Below are 14,602 nucleotides of genomic sequence, written 5' to 3' on the forward strand. Positions count from 1 at the left end.
GAGACACCTGAATCGACTGGAGAGGCGGCACGTAAGGATGTTTAGGCGGCTTACGCCGGGCGCATTCAGGGCACGCGCGCACGTGCCCTACGACATCTGTCGCCATGCCGTGCCAAAAATAATGACGTTGTAACGTCAACAAGGTCTTCTGCACCCCTAAATGCAATAGTGTGTCACAATGGAGAGTTCTAATCAACTCAAATCGCAAGGACGTTGGTACCACCACACGCCAGCTTTCCTGGAACCTTTCCTGCCACATAAGCAGACCATCTCGGAGAGCGGTTCGCGGCCCCACAGCCGAACTCGGACTCCCATTGTCCCTCATAGACCGCTTCCGCATGGACAACAACGACTCGTCCATCATCTGTTCCCGAATCCAGACAGACCGCGGCAGATTCAAAACCCCATCAGTCGGTCACGGTTCCATCGGAGTATCCGACTTCCCGACGGCCAACGTAAGCGGCTGAGGGGGGTTCAGAATCGGCGAACACCTATGCGTCCCCGACGCACATTTACAAGGGGCGCGCCCTGGTAATCTAGAAAGTGCGTCAGCGTTCGCATGGCACACTCCCTTCCGATGTTGAATTTGGAAGGAAAATTCCTGCAGCGTGTCCAACCAACGTGCCCACTGTCCCGATGGCTGGTCCATTTTAAGTGCATATTGCAAGGCCGCATGATCCGTACGCACAATAAAAGAACGACCGTAAAGGTACGGTCGAAATTGCCGTAGGAAAAAAACAACCGCCAAAAGTTCTCTACGAGTGACACAGTAGCGTGTTTCCGCAGGCGACAAGACTCGGCTACCATACGCCACGACGCGCTCTACGCCCCCTTTAGACTGTGATAATACCGCCCCAATACCTGTGTCACTCGCGTCCGTATCAAGAATGAAAGGGCGATCAAAATCGGGATAATCCAATGTCGGGGCCGTAGCCAATAGATCACGCAGACTCCGAAAGGCCCCCTCTTCCGGCTCTCCCCAAACAAATTTCCGTCCTTTACCCGTAAGAAGATGCAAGGGCCTCGCAATCGTCGCAAACCCCGGCACAAATCTTCGGTAATACGAGGCAAATCCCAAAAACCGCCGAACATCCCCTACAGAGGCCGGAGTCGGCCAATCCCGGACACACGCCGTCTTTTCCGGGTCCGTGGACACCCCCTCTGCACTCACAATGTGCCCCAAATAACGGACGGACCGTTGCAGTAGGTGGCATTTCTTTGGTTTGAATTTCAAATTGGCAGAGCGCATCCTCGTGAACACTGTCTCCAGCCGCGTTAAATGTTCCTCAAATGTGCGGCTGAACACAATAATATCGTCCAAATATATAAGACACGTCTCCCACTGCAACCCCGTCAAAACGAGCTCCATCAATCTTTGAAATGTAGCAGGGGCCGCATTCAATCCCATCGGGAGGCAGTTGAATTGAAATAACCCCTGCGGCGTACGGAATGCGGTTTTCTCCCGTGAGGACTCGTCAAGGGGAAGCTGCCAAAATCCCGAAGAGAGGTCCAGTGTGGAAAAGAACTTAGCCCCCGACAATGCGTCAAGGGAGTCGTCCATACGCGGCAGGGGGTACGCATCTGCCACCGATATCTTATTCAATTTCCGGAAATCGACACAAAATCGCAAGTTGCCATCCTTTTTCTTAACCAAGACCACAGGAGCGCCCCATGGGCTGTTCGATGGCGATATAATGTCCGCAGCCAACATGTCTTCCACCGCCCCCCGAACGTGTTCTCGCTCCGCTGGACTCATCCGATGCGAATTTAACCGAATAGGGGCAGCGTCGCCCGTCTCAATGTGATGGGAAAGCAACGATGTGCGTCCCAAATCCAAATCGTCGGAGCTGAACACATCCGAATACATCAGCAACAATTTACGCAGCGCATCACGTTGCCCCACGGACAGGGAAGAATTTTCGTCACATAAGGTAGCGATCCAACGATTATCCGAACCCCTTGGCTCGGAAACACCAGCGACCACTCCCCGGCGATGCGGACAATCGTGCGTCGCAAACGCCGTAGTGGCATGTGCCACAACCGTACCGGCCGGAACACGGATGTTTTCCACCCCCGCATTAAGCACCTGTAAAACCGGTAATTGATCCGGCCGGACGATGGTCTGTGCCCCAACTAACGCCAATCCCGTTGTTATCGTGGCGGATGGTGACAACAAGACCCCTTGAGCTCCTAGCCGATTGGGCAGGGGCTTCCGATACCGCAAGGGTATAAGCATCTGTGAACCAGGTGGGATGTCCACAGATGCGACGGACAGCGCCTGCACCTGTACGGCCGAAGCAGGTCGCCCCCAGGGCGACGGCAGAAACGAGATTCGACGGCCCCCCGGCAATTCAATACAATTCTCATTGATTTTAATCAAAATGGGCATCTTAGCCAAAAAATCCGTGCCTAGTAAGCAAGGAACCGCCAAAGATCTCGATATTAACACAACGCCCGAAGCCGACACATCCCCTATAGATATCTTAGCATCCACCTGGCCCACGATACCCATACTACCCCCGTTCGCAGCGACGCAAGACCCATAAACCGGACGCACAGCCCCCGGCGGAATGCCCAACAGATGGAAAATGACATCCGATATAATAGTCGCAGACGCTCCCGAGTCGACCAAAATGCGCACGTCCACACCTTGTATGGACCCCGGTACAGTGGACGAACCCGTAGCGGCCGCGACAACTCTCCGTGCCAATTTGCGCCACTGCGTAACTGAATGACAAGGCCCCGTCGATGGCCTTTCTTTAACAACAACAATAGGATCGCGCAACAAAGGTGGTGGGTGAGGTGTAAAGCCTTGCCGAGTGTCTGGTGCGTGCCGACATGCCTGTTTCGGAGGTTCCTTGGTCGGCTTGTCCGGTGTTGTGGGCTCCTGCTGCGGCGGACCCGGGAAGCGGGCCCAGCAATCTTTGGCGTAATGGCCCCTACGGCCGCAGCGGAAGCAATCGGCCTCGTTGCGCCGAAGCGCAGGTCTTGCATCCCGGCGGCCCCGTCCCGATGGCGTAGCGCGCGGCCCCGGCCATGGAGAGGAGGCAGCCGTCAGCTCCTGTGGACCCCGCTCATCCGGCACATAGATCGCCCTTGTGGGGTCCCACCCCATCGCGCCTCCTTCCTTGACGGGCCCACCCGTCCATGCCGCCACTTTCTTCCAGCGACGGAGATTAAACTGCGCATCCAGACACTTTGCTGCCGCCCGGGACGTGAGCTTCTCATGCCCACACACAGGCATGGGGATCCCCAGATCCCGAGACAGCTCCAGCATTTTCCCCAATATGAGAGGCTCGAGCAGATCCTGTGGCGTGTCAGGATATGCTGCCATGGCCAGCTCCAACACCGCACCCCTGAACGCCACGGGCGATTCTTCGGGTGCTCGTTGTCGTTGAGCGAATCGCCGATGCGCGTCGTCAGGTGGCTCATAGGCGTCGGCCATTTCCTCAAAAACTCCACATAAAGTCTTCTTCTTATCGGCCGTTATGGAACGGAAAAATCGAACAGATTCGTCGTCCAGTAGAGTCGGCAACACTTCCAAGGCCTCCGCATCGGTCCATCTTGCTGAACGAACCGCCGCCAAAAATCGGCAGGCGAAAGCGCTCCAATCGCCCCCGATAGAGAATTCCTTAACTGTAGTAAGGTGGCGACTCCGACTCCTCTTTACGCCGTCTTCCAATGATGGTTGTTCTGGAGGCAAATTCAAAATGGCGTCGGCCCGCGGCGTGGCCAAGATGGCGGTTTGGCGCCGCGGAGCGCGCAAGATGGCGTCTTCTTGCCGCGTGGCCAATGGCGGCGGCAGGGCAGGCAACGTGGCGGCCCGTGGAGCACCTTCTCGTTCCATCGTCGTCCTTGGCGTAACGAGGTGACATAGATGCGCCAGGACGTCCTTGAGTGTCTTCAGTTGTTCTGCCACCTGTTGCCATCTTTGGTCAGCGTCCGATGTTGTTGACGGACCCGCCATCGCGCCGACATATTCCACGCCCGTCCCCGTACTCGCCTCAGCAGGGCTCTCCTCCACCACCCCAGCAGAATCCGTGGTCGGAGGGAATTCGTCGTCGTCGGACGAAGAAGCCGATGCTGGCGCCGGGGGAATTTTCTTCCTTACTTGCTTAGACATGCCGTTTCACTTCTGACCCCAGTGTAATAAAAGACTTGACCACGATCTCTGGCTCAGTGTCCTTTATTCGGTCCGTACTGCGTTCCCACACGGCTGTCTCTCTTATTCTCTCTGTGCTGGTTCCGATGTCACTCCAGTCCACATCAGCAGCCCCGCTGCTGTTCTTGTCGCTCTTGCAGCCCCACAGCAGCTCCGCTGCTGTACTCTCACACAGCTCCCTTGGCTGTTCCTGCTGCAGCTCTGACAGCCTCGTGCTGTCTCGCCTTCTCGTTGCTCCTGCGACTCTTGGCAGCCACCTCGCTGCCCCTCACACACAGCCTTACTGCCTATCTCTGTCTGCAGCTTTACACCTCCCAGTAGCTCCCTACTGTTCCCAGGGTTGGCTCCCGCTTCTGACGGTGCCCCCTCGGCTCGTACGCCCGCGTGGCCCCACACCTTTCCATTCACACCCCGACTTACTTCTCCTTCCGGTTTACGCGCTTAAGGACCCCCTACCTTTCACCCACGTCACCTGGCTCCGCCTCCTCGTGACGTCACATCCGGAAGGTCGCTTTCGCCCGCATTACAAATGTACGCGAGTTTATCGAAAGAAGCAAAACAAACAAAAAATAGCTGTTTGCACACAAACTAAAATTATTATTATATTTGCAAACTATTCTATTAAATATCAGTTTTCTATGTACGTGAATTTAGCAAAAGGAGCTAGAAAATATTACTTACTTTACATAGCCGTGGTGAGGCCTAGTCCCGTGTAGAGGCCCCGGCCCCGACTAGAATGACCAGCACCTTGGCAGGCTGGGGGCTGGACTGCTCCCCCCGTCCATGCTACAATACTACTATCTAAGCGCTCTAATATGAATATCTACGGACTCTATAGCAGTAACTGCATGCATTGGAGTTAACTGGGGAAAAGAGAGGGCAATACACCATGAAGAAATAACCTCAGCGTTTTGTGGATTTTTTAAAGCATTTTTAAGGAGAATGAAAATTTTAGGCGATCGAGTGTGCATTGCCAGGGGCAACCCCTGTCAGCTTTTCGCGGATGCGCAATTGCGTGCTTTGTCCCGCCCTGAGCGAAGTAGCTAAATTAATAAATGCAAGCGTAAGTTCATTATTAAATAAAGAAAAATCGCACTAAATCTGTAATTTAACTAATTTAAAGTCGACGGACATGAAAAACGAATAGCGCTTGCCCAGCGCGGGGCTTACGGCCTGGTACCCCACATTTTGTTTTACGTTTTAGAGCCAAACCCGCGCAAGTTTTTGAGCCATACGGCTCTTGACTCGTGTGCAACCGCAAAAAAACAAAAACATGAACAAAGAACATCCTAAAGTGAGGACGCGCAACTGAAACATGCAGGAAAAACCAGCAAAATCTTCCGCAAAAAAAACTCCGTATACCAACGCTGTGTGCAAGTGTGTAGTGTAGTGTATATTGTATTATACTAGTAAAACTCAATGGTTGTTGTGTGTTATAGTGTAGTGTATAGTAGTGTAGTGTATAGTGTAGTGTATCATACAAGTACAACACTCACTGGTTGTTGTATGTTGGATAGTAACAACAACAACGAGCATCATCATCAGGCGAATCTGCGGTTTTAATTCCACATACGCCGCATAACGTCAATAACGGTAGAGAAAAGCAATCCCGAACTCCTACGCTCTGTGCAGATTAACAGGGCTGATAGGTCTGCGGAGTTGAGCACCTTGACAGGTTATCACGGGGCATCTGTGGGACTGTGGGTAGCCAGCAACAAGGTCGTTTGTTGTCGATCCCCCGCACCTCCGCTTAGCACGGATGGCTACGCATGGTGCAAAATAAGTTAAACGCACACATACATTAGCACGGTTGGCTACGTACCGTGCGAAAGAAGTTCAACACACATACGTTAGTACGTACATAGATACAGTAAATAGCAGGGCAGTACAAGGCACTGCTGTGCGCCGGCTATGATGCTTGCCTTCATTAACCCCCATTGACCAGAATGGTGAAGTAGGTCACCTGGCCATCAGGAGACGACATGGCGTGATGAAGCGCTCATCCAGCAGTGAATTGACGTGGGAGGTGTAAGGGCACAACAGATATTCAGTGATGCCTCTCTGTGCTGAATCAAACACGCGCACGCATTGTGTGTCATAACGCCAGCCGGTGGATACGATCTCTCTCCACGTTGGATGCATTCGTGAGAGCATCTTCCACAGAAGGAACTAACTAAAAACGAAACTAAACCATTTTTATTTAAAATTTTGACTTAAAACTTTCGTGATTGCAGTAATTCATATTCTTTGGTTCTGTCGGTAAAGTCACGTAGATATAAAAAGAAAAATAAAGTGCTTAAAAAAAGAATAAATAAAAATACTAATGTAGACTGTAGCCTGGTTCTTAAGCTGGGTGAGCGTACTGCCAGTCTATAATGTAGACTGTAGCAATGGTTATTAATATTATTCCTGTTATTCTACCAGGTGAGGGCCACTGAGCTATGTAGCTCTTTTTTCAGAAGCGACCTGGCCACAAATGACAACTCAAAAAAGTTTCTTATCATCATCATCACGTGGAAATGTATAGCAGCTAAATACTCTAAACGGGTGGTGATGTTGATTCTTAATGTGGAGGGAAACCCCAGAGGACACGGGGTCAAATCCACGAGACCACGGGGAAAACACACAAACTCCAAATATACAACAGACGTCAAGGGTTGGGATCAAAACCACGACCTCCTGTGTACCAGGTGATGTAGTTAACATCTCCTAGCCACCATGGTGCCCCTAATGCGTCCATCATCAGTGTAACGTTTTTACCCCGTGGCCCTACTCGATAATTTGTGAAAAAGAGCTTCATAGCTCATCGGATTCCTCAAGTATGAGTAGATTAATTCTGATTCTGATATTCTGATTTATCGCTGGCAGCGCGGAGGTTGGGAATGGATCAGAGTCCGGAGCCCAGCGCCAAAGAACACCACGTGGTGAGTTCAAAACAAGGTCGGGGTAGACTCGAATTCATCACCATCATCATCACCACCAACATCACCACAAGCACCATCATAATCACCACCACCATCATCATCACCATAATCACCATCATCATTATCACCAGTTAACTCGTACCTGGGAACGAATTATAAATAAATAATAATCAAAATAAATTTTATTTGAGTGATCTTCTAAAAATAGTATTTCTCAAGCAAGAACGATAGTAGCATTAAATGACTGTCGCCTTTTAAGTTAAATAATCCATTATTTTACTGCAAAAACGTGACATCTAACTAACAAACATAATACAGTTTTTTGGGGTTAGATCGCATTAATGTATTAATGTGTAATTTAAACCGCCACCACCCACACAACCAATTAGTATAGTAGTAACAAATTGGCGTGTTGTGTTTACGTGACAAACTTTATGAATTGCCTGCGTTGGATGGTGGCGGGTTTCACGACACATTGATATATTTACGCGATCTCACCCAAAAAACCTCTATTATGAATGATATTGGTCGCGAAAGCCGACGTGTTAAACTAGTGTAGTAACGCTTATGACTCGTTCACACCGGAGTTGGAGGCACACTTGTTTATTTAACACCACACGTTGTGACATACACACTGAGGGGGTATCGGCCCCCTCACCCGTCTATCTGAGGACACACCTCTAGGCTAACCCTAGCCTGCCTCTGAGTCCTCCTCTAATGGGCTAGGGGAGGCTATCTTGGCCCGACACTGGTCAGTCGGGCCCGGTACCCAGAGTCCAGACCAGCACTGGCTCTGGCTCTGGTACCACGCCACTGGCTCGAGCCTGCGCGGTCCTGATAAGGACGGCGTGCCAGGGGGAGACCAGGGCTCTATCTAGGACGTCTTCCGTCTTCTCTTCTTAGCTAACACCACACTCCCGAGCCCTTCGATACATTCCCCTTTTATACCCAACCCCTCCCTGAGGGGTGGGGCCCCGGGGGATCATAATGACCGAATCGACCCCCCAGGGTGTCTGGCGCGGACGTCGCAGAGGGCACCTGCTCGTGCACACATGTAGCCCCGCCTACTGTGTTTGTTTACCATAGGCTGCCATGCATAACGGGCTCTCTCTCTAACACCCCTACATCACTCCCCCCCGCATAGCATGCAGCCGTCCCGGCTGCCAACATACAAAAATTTGACAATAAAGGTGCCTTCACCCCCTGACCGCGCGTGTGCCTCACTATTTTTGAACAATAACAGGAACCAGAACAAGAACGCAACAGCAAGATGAGAAAACAACCCGTCGCACCCCCCCCGAATAAATACGAATTCCGTAAAAAAAACAGCCTATATACAATCAGCAGGGAACCCACCACGCACACACAACACACGGTGAAGCCAACATATGTACATCCGAGGAGTGGGGAACACACCACCCACACAACATCCAATGAACACAACAGCTATGTACACATTTTCCGGCCTCACAACAGTTTGCGCATTTTAGCGCGCGTCCTTGCAGCGGGCCCCTCACACGGGGTAACCGCGTGTGGCGGACCATCAGGTGGCAATTGTCCGTCTTGGGGTGAGCATTCATCCGACTCCGCGTGACCCTCGGTATCCGCAGGAGGGGTGATTGGGCGTGAGCCCGTCACTCCTGATGCACCTGAAGGTGGCACAGCCGGCAAGGCATTAGGTGAGAGCGACGGAGACGGACCCAGCGAGTCGGCCGACCCCCCACATGCTTGGCCACGCGCGTGTGAAGTGTGATTGTGTACCGCAGAGAAGGGTTTTAACCTAGAGGGGTGCACGAACCATCGCCGCTTCCCCCACTTGATGCGCACGCACTGCGGTCGTAACACCTCCACCACTTCCACAGGGCCCCGCCACGGCCGCACCAGTTTAGAGGAGGTTGCCAGTGGCACCTGGGGGCAGTGCAGCCATGCCTTGTCCCCCGGCTTCCACTGCAGCATGTGCGCTCGACTCAATCTGAGGCGCTCATTCGCCTTCTGACGGAGGTCAGAGTTTTGCATTGCAGCATCCCGTGCCTCTGTCAATTTGTCCAGATTAAATTTAACGTGGTCAGCCAGATTAGTTTTTCCCTGCGGCACGGGGATCTGCAACTGGGCACGAACAGGCGGGTCTGGTTCTCGGCCGTACATGAGGTAAAAGGGAGAAAACCCCGTAGCTGCATGGGGTGCCATCCGGTACGCCGCCAAGACCCCCTGAATTTGTAGGTCCCAATCCGTTTGCGAGTCCGAAACTTGTTGTGATAACATGGACGTGATGGTGCGATGCAACCGTTCGACCATCCCGTCAGTTTGTGGGTGATATGGGGAGGTCCGAATTTTCTTTGTGCCCAGGAGATCACAGACTTGTCTGAGTAGTTTACCGGAAAAATTTCTGCCCTGGTCGGTCAGCAGCCTCTCCGGAGCACCTTTGTCCAGGACATAACCCTGAACAAAGGCCTCCACGATGGCTGCTGCCGACTGGTTGGCCAGAGGCCAGGCCATAGGCCAGCGTGTAAAATACTCGACACCAGTCAACAAATATCTATTCCCCCTGGGGGTGGCGGGGAATGGTCCCAAAATGTCCAGAGCGACCAGCTCGTTTATCCTGGACACTTTGATCGATTGCAAGGGCGGGTTAGACTCCCGTGCCGGCGGTTTGCGTTGTGCACATCGAGGGCATGATCCCAACAAATCCCCAACATCCCTCGTCATGCCAGGCCAATAAAAATCAAGTTGCAGCAAGGCGAGAGTCTTTTGGGTCCCCAGGTGTAGGAGGCGCTCATGAGCGGCCCATACCACCCTGCCCCGCAACCCAGTAGGGACCACCAGCCGATGTCGACGCGACTTCCCGTCCCAATGCATCAGCAGGCCTTGGCACATTTCCCATGCGTCGGAACCACCTCTTTTTCCCCCCGCCGCACCGCCAACGCGACGTCGCCACCCGAGGAGGGACACATCCTCCATCTGGAGGCGCCCCCAGTCAATGACGGGCAACCCCAACAGGGAATCTTTGCCCTGTTGTTCGATCGAATTAGTAACTACTGTATCGTCGTCGTTGGCGGCCGCCAAGACAGGAACCGATGTGTCCCCTGGAGGTCTGCAACGTCCAGACCCCAGGAGGCATGCACACTCGGAGGTGGTTGGCAAGCGCGACAGAGCGTCCGCGTTGGTGTGGCGAACGCCCTTACGGTATGTGGTTTGGAAATCGTAATCCTGGAGGACCTCCAACCATCGGGACAATTGTCCCGATGGCTGTTGAACCCTCAGGGCGTACTGCAGTGCCGCATGATCTGTGCGGACGGTGAAATGCCGACCATACAGATATGGGCGATACTGTTGGATGAAATGGACAATTGCCAACAGTTCCCTACGGGTGACACAATATCGTTGCTCCGCTGGAGACAACACCCGACTGCCGTACGCAACCACACGTTCCACGCCGTCAACCACCTGGGAGAGCACGCCCCCAATACCCGTGTTGCTCGCATCGGTGTCGAGCAAGAATGGTTTTGAAAAATCAGGGTAAATCAGGGGAGGAGCGTTTACCAAAGCGTCCCGAAGGGAGCAAAAAGCAGCTTCCTCCTCCTGACCCCAGCAGAACCGAACCCCTTTTGATGTTAAAGCGTGTAGGGGTTTTGCTATAGTCGCAAAATTAGCGACGAAGCGTCTATAATACGACGCAAACCCAATAAAACTCCTAACCTCTCCCACTGAGGTGGGAGTCGGCCAGGAGCTTACACACTGCGTTTTGGCGGGATCGGTAGAAATACCTGAGCGTCCCACGATGTGCCCCAAATAACGCACCGACTCGCGTAACAAATGGCATTTTTGGGGCTTAAATTTCAAATTAGCAGCCCGCATCTTTAGGAAAACCGCCCGCAACCTCTGGAGATGTTCATCAAAAGTTTTGCCAAAGACAATAACGTCATCCAAATAAATCAGGCACGACTCCCATTGCAATCCAGCCAAAACCAATTCCATCAACCGCTGGAAAGTTGCCGGCGCTGAGTGTAAGCCCATCGGCAACCGGTTGAATTGAAACAGGCCGTGCGGAGTACGGAAAGCAGTTTTAGGCTTTGAATCATCGTCCAGAGGAAGCTGCCAGAATCCCGAAAGTAAGTCCAATGTGGAGAAGAATCGCGCTCCCGCCAAGGCGTCAAGCGATTCGTCCATCCGTGGGAGCGGGTATGCGTCGGCAACCGTAATTTTGTTAAGGCGCCGAAAGTCAACGCAAAACCGCAACGAACCGTCCTGCTTCTTAACCAGGACGATCGGCGCTCCCCAAGGGCTGTTGGAGGGAGAAATGATGTCGGCGGCTAGCATGTCATCAACAGCCGATTTGACATGGTCCTTTTCGGCGGGACTCAACCGAAAAGGATTCTGGCGTATTGGCGCGCTGTCACCCGTATCAATATGGTGACGCAGCAGATTAGTGCAGCCCAAATCGTATTTATCCCGACTGAAAACGTCGGAAAATTCCCTTAGTAGTGTCTTAAGACGTTGACGCTCTAAATTTGACAGGTCCGTCGATCCCGCACAAAGCGCCTCGAGCCACCCTTCATCGCTGTCCGAATGTGGTCGCGGTGCAGGGACAGCGCCGACATGACTCGCGACGGGTTCCTCACAGGGCACCGGCGTTGCGTGAGCAAGCACGGTCCCCTGTGGGACCACCACCGTCTGCGAGCCCACATTGAGGACCGCGATGAAGGGTTCTCCTTCCCCTCTCACTATGGTCTGGGCCGGGAGTAAATCAGGTCCACTGACCCCGGCCCTAGACGGTCCCAACAGAACCCCTTGAGCCCCAATGCCCTTAGCGAAGGGCCGCCGAAGTTTCAAAGGAATCAACATTTGCGCCCCCGGAGGAACGCGCACCGTTCTATCTACGAACGCCGGCACCGTCGCGAACGCCGTCCGGCTCGTAGCGGGGGATGGCAGAAACGCCATGCGTCGGCCCGATGGGAGCTCAATGCATCCCTGGTCGATTAATATCCTAATCGGCATTTTGGCCAGGAAGTCCGTCCCCAGCAGGCACGGAACCGCCAGCGAGGAGGAAACAAAAATCGGCCCAGACAATTTAATATCCCCGACACAAATTTGGGCACGAATTTGTCCGATGATGCCAAGTGAACCCCCGTTAGCAGCAAAGAATGGCACGTTAACAGGCATCAAAGGACGGCTTTGGGCAGGGAGAATGTTATAAATCAACTCCGAAATAATGGTCGCCGATGCTCCTGTATCGACCAGGATGCGCACCTCGACCCCATCGATGTGGCCCACAACGGCCGACGACCCTGACGACGCGGCTACAACCCGATGGGCCAACACGGACCACTGGCTGGGTTCAATCTGAGTACCCAGAGCGGTGCGTGTTGGTGCCATGGTACGCGATATTGGCCCCCCCTTCGCTGCGGTGTTTGAGTGTGTGACGGGCGTGTGCGTGGGCCAAGCATGAGGGGTGCCGCGACTCGCCGGATTATGATGGTGGAGCTTGTGACGAGGGCCGGCGTCCCGTTGAGGTGTCGTCCTGCGCTGCCCAGGAGAGCGGCACCCCGAGGCGACGTGGCCCCGGATGCCGCAGTTGTAACAGCGTGGAAGCGCTGGTGACGACGATGGATGTTGTAGACGGCTTGAACCGGCCCGGTCCTCCCGTACTCCCGCTCCATGCTGCCGTTGATGGTCGATGGCGCAAACCTCTTCCGCCGGGAGGGTGGCTGCAGCGACGGCACGCCCGCTCGCCGCCTTGCTGGCCTTCCGTCGTTGAGAGGACAGGTTTGCGTGGAGAAGACGGGCCGCTTGGAGGGAGCACATCTCTGCATCGTCCTGTGCGACAATGACGATGTCTAAGTCGTCCGCCAGCAAAAGTATCTTCTCTGTCACCATGGCGTCGACACCCTCGTCATCCATTCGTGGAAAGGCCTCCTTCGCCAGTGCCAGGAGGCTTGTGCGGTACGCCAGGGGCGACTCCTTCGTCCCCCGCTGGCGATCGTAAAAGAGTTGGCGACAGTCCGATGGTGGACCATATACCGCCGACAGCACCTGCATCGCCTTCCGCAGCGTGGAGCGCCTCTCCTTCGAAGCCGATGTTAGAGTGGCGAGGGCGTCGCTGTCGAGAAGTGCTGGCAGCGCGCGGAGAGCCTCGGCGTCTGTCCACTGTGCCATCTCCTGGTGAGCGAGGAAGCGCCGCTGGAAGCCGCCCCAGTCGCCATCCTCGCCCACAAATTCCTTGAGTGGAGGTAGCCGCTGATGTAAGGCAGCGGCTGCAGAGGAAGAACGCACTCCCTCGTCCGCCTCACTCAAGTCAGCGTCGGCACGAACCAGCGATGGCATCGCCGGTCGCACCCGTGGTGACGTTCCGCCCGTTGGTGGTGACGCGGCAGGTACTGTACTCCCGCCGTTGGACGCGATGCTTAGAGCGGCCACGCCCTCAACAGCAGCTGCGGCGATGGCGGGAGTTTCAAAATGTTGCTCCGTGGAAATAGGGGGAAGGCGCTGTGATCGTCGGCTGCCGTTGCCCCGTGGCGGTCCCGCAGCCCCCAGCTGCGTGATGGTGTCGAGCATGGCGGCTGCGGCGTACAGCAGCTCGGTCAGCTTCGCGTGCGCCTCCCTCAGCCCCTCCATCGACGGCTCCCCTTCCTCCAGCTGCTGTGGCGTGGATGCGCCCAGCCCCGGCTGGTCGATGGCATCTTCAGCCGTCTCGGGCCCTCCGACTGCAGTGGTGTCTTCTGCCTCTGGTACCCCGACTCGAGTCGTCCGGCGTGTATCCATGTTCGTACTTTGTTTCACTTCTGACACCTGATGTAGTAACGCTTATGACTCGTTCACACCGGAGTTGGAGGCACACTTGTTTATTTAACACCACACGTTGTGACATACACACTGAGGGGGTATCGGCCCCCTCACCCGTCTATCTGAGGACACACCTCTAGGCTAACCCTAGCCTGCCTCTGAGTCCTCCTCTAATGGGCTAGGGGAGGCTATCTTGGCCCGACACTGGTCAGTCGGGCCCGGTACCCAGAGTCCAGACCAGCACTGGCTCTGGCTCTGGTACCACGCCACTGGCTCGAGCCTGCGCGGTCCTGATAAGGACGGCGTGCCAGGGGGAGACCAGGGCTCTATCTAGGACGTCTTCCGTCTTCTCTTCTTAGCTAACACCACACTCCCGAGCCCTTCGATACATTCCCCTTTTATACCCAACCCCTCCCTGAGGGGTGGGGCCCCGGGGGATCATAATGACCGAATCGACCCCCCAGGGTGTCTGGCGCGGACGTCGCAGAGGGCACCTGCTCGTGCACACATGTAGCCCCGCCTACTGTGTTTGTTTACCATAGGCTGCCATGCATAACGGGCTCTCTCTCTAACACCCCTACACTAGCAATTCCTTTCATTAACCTGACTTCACTTTTGTAACTAACTATAACTTGTTTCGCCTGACCTCAATGCCAAATTAACAAGTGCATTGGTCTTAGGCCGGTCACCACAGTGGATGCACAAAATACCCGTCACCTCAATTCTCGCTCCGAGA

This window comes from Lampetra fluviatilis, chromosome 77, assembly GCF_964198595.1.
Source record: "Lampetra fluviatilis chromosome 77, kcLamFluv1.1, whole genome shotgun sequence".
NCBI classification, from domain to species: domain Eukaryota; kingdom Metazoa; phylum Chordata; class Hyperoartia; order Petromyzontiformes; family Petromyzontidae; genus Lampetra; species Lampetra fluviatilis.